The sequence below is a fragment of the Anopheles gambiae genome, assembly GCF_943734735.2.
Source record: "Anopheles gambiae chromosome X unlocalized genomic scaffold, idAnoGambNW_F1_1 X_unloc_13, whole genome shotgun sequence".
NCBI lineage: Eukaryota > Metazoa > Arthropoda > Insecta > Diptera > Culicidae > Anopheles > Anopheles gambiae.
Genome location: NW_026902587.1, coordinates 27,501 through 35,000, shown reverse-complemented (window position 1 = coordinate 35,000; position 7,500 = coordinate 27,501).

Sequence of the window (7,500 nt, the reverse complement as noted above, 5' to 3'; positions counted from 1 at the left end):
ATGGCATCAACGGTTGAACGCCCTTTACGGAAACCGTACTGGGCGTCCGAAAGTCCCCCGGTCGACTCCAGATGGGTTGTCAGCCTCCGCTGAATCAACCGCTCTAAAATTTTCCCCAGCACACTCAGCAAACAAATTGGCCGGTACGACGAGGGCTCCCCAGGTGGTTTCCCCGACTTGGTAAGCAGCACCAGCTGTTGCCGCTTCCATGCGTCGGGGAAAGTGCCTGCCTCCAGTAGCTGCTTATAGCTTTTAGCAAAAACTTCCGGAAAAGCCAGAATTGCCGCAGCTGCTGCCATATTTGGAATATTGTCGTCCCCCGGAGCTTTCTTGGGGTTGAGTGAGCGGGCAATTTCCTTCAACTCTTCCGCCAACTCCTCCTCCGAGACTGGATCCTGTGGATCCTCACCTACTTCCGTCTCGGGCCACTCCATCGGGGGACGATCGGGAAAGAGCTCATTCACGATGAACTGGAGCTTATTGGCATCCCGTTCCATCGGAACCCGAACTCCTTCCCACTGCTGCTTGCGGATTTGGTAAGCAGGGCCAAAGCCGTGCGGTTCCAATTGTTCCGGCAGATCCTGCTTGTGTTGGTCTTTGCTGAGCTTGATGGCCCGTTCCAGGGCAGCGCGTGCGTCCGACTTCATTTGACGCCTTTCCTCGCGCTGCTCCTCGGTCCGGGCCCGGTTGAACCGCCGTTTCATTCCGTGATAATGGCTGCGCAACCGATCAATCTCGGACGTCCACCAATAAACTGGCCGCCGGCCCTGTCGCCTTGGGGGTTGCCTAGGCATGGTGCCATCACAGGCCACCGTGATGGCCTGGGTAAGCTCCTCTGGCGTAGCAACATGCCCAAAAATGTCCTGGTCCCTCAAGATTTCAACGAACAAATCCTTGTCGAAGAATCTTGTGGACCACCTTCCCCCATTCGCTGCTGAGTGTACCTCGTTGTTGGCGCGCTGTCTCGGAACCCTGCCGACCACAAACTTGATAGTATTGTGGTCACTTGGGGTTTCGTCACACACGCGCCAATTGTTGTCCCCTACCAAGGAGGGGCTGCAAAAGGATACGTCCACGATGGAGTTGCGACCATTTGCCCCAATCCAAGTGCTCTGGTTGCCCTGGTTCAGGAGAACCAATCCCAGAGCAGCCGCCGCATCCATCACAACTCCCCCCCTAGATACCCTTTCCCCGTCGTTTGGCCTCCGCTCCATCCCCCATGCACCTGACCAGGCGTTTACATCACCCCCGATCACGGTGTCCCGATTCCGTGGAAGTACAGACACGATTTCGGTCCATTTGCGTTTGTACTCCTCGACAGTCAAATCGGAACCCACGGGTGGTAGGTAGACAGAACAAAAAACGATTCCCCGCATCTCGACCACAACGAAGTCCTCGCGTTGGTTGTCAATGATGCGCTGAAAAGGATAATCCCCAACTGATACCACTGCTACCCGACCAGTGGTATCGGTAACCCAATTGCTGTTATTATTCGGCACCCAATAGGGGTCCGAGATAAGCAGAATATCACAACCCTCGGCACGAGCACTTTGCAAAAGCAAGTCTTGTGCCGTTTGGTCATGATTGAGGTTCTGTTGGAACACTCTAATCATGACTGGGCTGTGGGGTTACCTTTCCAAAGTAGCGGCAACTACGCTGGCCCAGCGAATGCCCGATTGCATCCGGGCCCTCGCATCCCAAGCACTTCCGCTCCCTAGTGCACGGTCCCTCGTGCTTATCTTCCGCGCAGCGATGGCATTTGCTACTGCGGTCCTTGCCACGGCAACGGGCAGCAGTATGCCCGTATTCGTAGCACCGGTAGCATTGCCGCCGACGCTCCAAAAGCCGAAGCCTGCAGCATTTGCTGAAACCGACCGTGTATTGCCTTGCCAGGGCCTGGTCGGTCACCGCTATTGCTGGGCAGTCGAAAAATGCGACCAACGTACCGTAATGCGTTTTTACGGTCGTGATCTGGTCGCTGAAAATTTCAACGCCCAGCGCGGCACTCATTTCCGAAGAAATTTCTTCGGACGAAGTGCCAGGCGGAATGTTGGTGCAGTTCACCCGCACTGAGGGTGTCCGCGGACGGCATTTTGCTTTGCCATCAAGGGCCGCAGACACCTCTCTCCAAAGGGTCATCGTTTCCTGGTGCGACATTGGTGCTAGCTCCAGGAGTAGATGACCCTTAAAGTTTGTGCGGATTCTCTGCACATCCTCTTTCTTCACCGTTTCCCTAAGGATAGGCATCATGTCCGCGTGCTTGAATCCCCCAATTGATTCGAGCTCGATGGCGTTTGGCATTCGGCCGGCCCTGGGATTAGAAGCAGATGCCGGCTTTTGCTTGGGTTGGGGAGCAGAAGGTGGCGTGTTTGCGGCGAGGCTAGCTGCTTGCTCAGCTTCACGCTGCTTCTTCCTCTTCCGTCTCTCCCGGCGCACGGCGGTCTTCCCCTTTACCGTCCGCCATTCTTGCGCACCCTCTTGCCCCTCTAATGGTCCAGATCCCTGGTCCGTCGAACAAATTTCCCCTTCGCACGGTTCCTCTGCCACAACTACCTTGGCATTCCGACCCTTTCCCTTCTTCTTGCCCTTTTTCCCTTCCTGACCCACCAGCTGTTGTCCCTGTTCCCCATTTCCTCCTGTCTTGGCCTCATTCTCCCTAACTAGTGTGTTGAACATCTCCCGCATAATTCCCCCAAAAACAGTGAGGAATTTGGTGATATCGGTCTCATCCAAAGGCAAAGATCCCGGTTGCGGCTCCTGATTAGGGCCTGCCAAAGGCCCTAATTCTTGCTCCAACACCGGGTCCTCCACCACGAGATCCTCGGTTCCCGTTCCAACATCAACTCCTGGCCCCGCCTCTCCCAGCCAAATTGCTGGAAGATTGTGCAGCAGGGCTAAGACTGAGCCGATACGCTCTTCCCAATTCGAGAATTGGGGCGTCTTGGCCAAAATAGCCCTGTGCTTTACGGTGTCCATGATAAACAGCATGAGCTCATGTTTTGCCTTTTGCAATGGGCCCATGGGATTTGACTCTGCTGGATATGCGGTAGCGAAAAATTTCCTGTCGTAAATTTGCCCTGCCTTAGAGCCCTCCCCTTGGCTGTCTTCCGCAATCTGCGGGAGAACAGAGACCCTTTTTGATTTTCCCTCCACCTCTACCGAAGAAGCTCTTCGTAGGGCAGGTGCCTTGGAAGCCATCAGCTGGGTTGTTGATGCCCGTCTACCAAAGCTGGTGGCCGAAGCCTTAGACGGGGACATCGTTCCCAGCGAGCTACGGCGGACGGAATATCTACTCGTCACTGCCTTCGAGGGACTACTTCTACGAGCTAAAGTGGAGCGTGTGTTCATCACCATTTTACTACCGGTTAGTTTCTACGGTTAAATTCTATGAGGGTTATTATGACTGTCTACTGATTTTCTAAGGAATTTCGCAAGTAGGTTGATTGATTGATTAATTAAGTAATTATTGTCAGAATAGGGATGAATTTTAATGTCAAAATTTTAATTTAAACGGGAAAATGAATTTATTGTCAAGTTTAGAAACGTTAGATGTCAATGGATTTTGCGCTGTAATCAAATTGTCAATTACTTTTTTGTCAATATGATGAGACGTTTGATGTCACTGTCATTCAAGTTATTGATAAATTGTCAAATCTATTTGAGTGTCAATGGTACCGTGATGTTTTACGTCAATGTCTAATGGATGCAATTTAATGTCATGGGAATAATCAAATAAGATGATTAAAGTTATTTTCAAATTGATGCAACGGAGAAAGTATTTACTGGGTTAGATGGTATTGATAATTAAAAGAAAAAGCTTAGGAAGCGAATTAAATGATTGGAAGCGGATTTAAGTAAACTTTAATTAAATTTAGAAAAAGGGGAATTCCATAACATGAAAGAGTTTTCCGAGATTAAAATTTTAGTTTAATAGCTGTCAGTCTATTTGTTGTCAATAACGGTAAATGTTAGGTTTAAACAAGCTGTCCAAACAATTTAAATGTCAACAGGGTATGAAGTTGTGTATTTAAGGATTAATAGAATTGAATTTATTATTGTGTAATAAATTGTTACTTAAGCATAAGCGATTTTAATTTAATTTAATTGGTTGAATATAAATAATTGATTTTTTAAATTATTATTTAATCGGTTGCAACTGCAAAGAATTTTAATTATAACTGTCAACCAATTTAAGATGTCAAGATGACGTTAGGTGTCAGATATTTTGAGCTGTCAAATTAATTGTGTGTCAACGTTAGATGTCAAGTGTTAAAATGTCAAATCAAACTATTTTGTTATTATTAAGAGAATTTATTATTAATAATTATTTAAATTATTTAAATCAGAAAACTAATAATTTTTTTTTTTAATACATGCACAGAACCAGGAGAAAAAATAACTACGTGATTATTAAAACTTCTACTTATTAAAGAGTTATTGGTTATGGTTGAAGAAGACGAATTACTATTTAAAAGAAGTTATTGGAAATTTGTTGGTAAATATTAGAATTTGTTAAATTATTTTATATGAAAACTAATACAAAGTGTATAAATGTATTAAATAATTGAGATTTGATTTTGTAAGGGAATATAACTAATTGGATTGTGATGGAAAGTATGCTTGTCTAATTGTTGAGCGTTGAATTTGAAATTGTAATTTATTAATTTGCTCTATTGTGCTTATGGCGTTGTAAGTTAATTATTTTAAACAAAGGATTTTTTTAAAACAATTATTCGTTTAAATATTCGAGTGAAAAAAAATTAAACATTAATTTTATTTTAAATTGAAAATAATTTGCTCATGGATAGAAAATGAATTAGGGATAATATTAAAATATTCGCAGATGGCTTTCTATGTGTAATTTCAGTTTTTTCAGAGTTTTCGAGATTTGAATGAGATGAATGAAATGAATGAAATTTAAGAGTGCTTAAAAGTGACAAACTACGTGAGGAGACGTGTGTGCTTCAACATTACAGGTAAAATGGACCAAATGTCCCGTTATATTTTTGTCTATGCTACGGGATACAGGTAAAATGGCTTTCCAGTCACCTTGCTCTACGCTCCCTTACTGGAGATTTGTTTGTTAGTTTTACGAGAGTTTTGAAATTTGGTTAGGATAGATTTTGAAAATTTAAATTGTTAGTTCTACTGGTTTGGGGAATTATTCTACTTTACGAATGGTGGTTTGATTTTTTTTTTACTGTTGTGTGTCTTTTCAAAAATTAAAGGTATCTTTAAGTTGGATATTAAAATTTTTAATTAATCGAATGATATTGGGAAATATACAAGGAATTTAAAGTTTATTATTATGTAACAAATTGTAACTTCAGGAACGAAATTTTAATTTAACTTAGTTGGTTAAATATAATTAATTGATTTTTTAAATTATTATTTAATCGGTTGCAACTGTCAAAGAATTTAAATTATAGCTGTCAACCAATTCAAGATGTCAAGGTGACGTTAGGTGTCAGATATATTGAGCTGTCAGTTTGATTATATGTCAACGTCAAATGTCAAGTGTTGAAATGTCAATTCAAACTATTTTGTTATTTTTAAATTAATTAATATTAATAATTATTTAAACTATTTAAATTCATTAATTTTTTTTTTTTTTACATGCAAAGAACCGGGAGAAAAAATAACTACGTGATTATTTAACTTCTGCTTGTAAAAGGGTTATTGGTTATGGTTGGAGAAGACGAATTATTATTTAAAAGAAGTTATTGGAAATTTGTTGGTAAATATTAGAATTTGTTAAATTATTTTATATGAAAACTAATACAAAGTGTATAAATGTATTAAATAATTGAGATTAAATTTTGTAAGGGAATATAACTAATTGGATTGTGATGGAAAGTATGCTTGTCTAATTGTTGAGCGTTGAATTTGAAATTGTAATTTATTAATTTGCTCTATTGTGCTTAAGGCGATGTAAGTTAATTATTTTAAATAAAGGATTTTTTAACAATTATTCGTTTAAATATTTGAGTGAAAAAATTAAATAAATATTTTTTTTTTTTTAATTGAAAATAATTTGCTCATGGATAAAAACTGAACTGGGGATAATTTTAAAATTTTCGCAGAAGGCTTTCTATGTGAAATTTAAGTTTTTTCAGAGTTTTCGAGATTTGAATGAAATGAATGAAATGAATGAAATGAATGAAATTTAAGAGTGCTTAAAAGTGACAAACTACGTGAGGAGACGTGTGTGCTTCAACGTTACAGGTAAAATGGACCAAGTGTCCCGTTATATTTTTGGCTATGCTACGGGATACAGGTAAAATGGTTTCCGGTCACTTTACTCTACGCTCTACACTGGAGATTATTTTGTTAGTTTTACGAGAGTTTTGAAATTTGGTAAGGATAGATTTTGAAAATTGAAATTGTTAGTTCTACTGGTTTGGGAAATTTTTCTACTTTACGAATGGTGGTTCAAAATATGTTTGTGAAGTGTTTTGAAAAACTATTTCTATTGTTAGTTTTTTATATATATTATGAGATTTAATGCTGAGGGGGAGAGAGAATCGAAAAAAGAAAATAAATGCAGTTTTATATAATAAGGTTTAGTTGGGGAGCTAATTGAGATTGGGTTAGGTTGTAAATGGGATTTCAAATTCTACTCTATAAAAACTTTAAACTATTTGCCGGTTTGAAAACTCTCGATGTTTCTACGCCGCTTTGAGAAAATCTCGTCGCCGGAACAGATGGAATCGGGAATCTCGCACACAGCACACACTAAGCACAATGTTCTCGCGGACCGCTCAACGAAAGCTTATTTGCTGAAGGCTTAGTTTAATTAATTACGCAGATGGCGATGCTAATAAACTAATTGTCTAATAATATTTTTAAATTCAAAGTTTGTTCTTGCGGAGGGCGATTTAATAAAATAATTTTGTTTGCTGAGGGCTTGATATAATAAATTGAATTTCTAGGGGCAAACCGTTAACTAAAATAATATATTTGTTAAAAATCATAAAATGTTTTGCAGAAGGCAACTGATAGAAAGGAATTTTATTTCTACGCGGAGGGCGCTGCTAATTTCCCGACGGCAAACTGGGATTTATAAAAAGGCAATTTAATAAAAAATTAAAATAAAATTAAATGCAGAAGGCTTATGGCAATCGGAACGGTCAACACAAGAACACTTCACTTTTCACACACACACACACTAGTGATTCCGGCCGAAGTCTCAACGAAAGCTTGATGCAGAAGGCTTAGTTAATTTATTAAAATGCAGAAGGCAATGCTATTAGTATAAAATAATTTATATGGGCAATTTAAAGTTAATTTAAAATAATATCAAGGATAAGTTGAATGATTTGAAATTTTATCTGAACACTGAGGGTGATTCTATAGACAAAATTAAAAGGAAACTTTTTAAATAGGTTACCAATGCAGAAGGCTTATTTATTTAATAAAAATATTATATTTGAACTGCAGAAGGCAATGCTAATTTATCTTATTTTGGAATTTTCTTAATTATTAATTTAAATTTTCTGC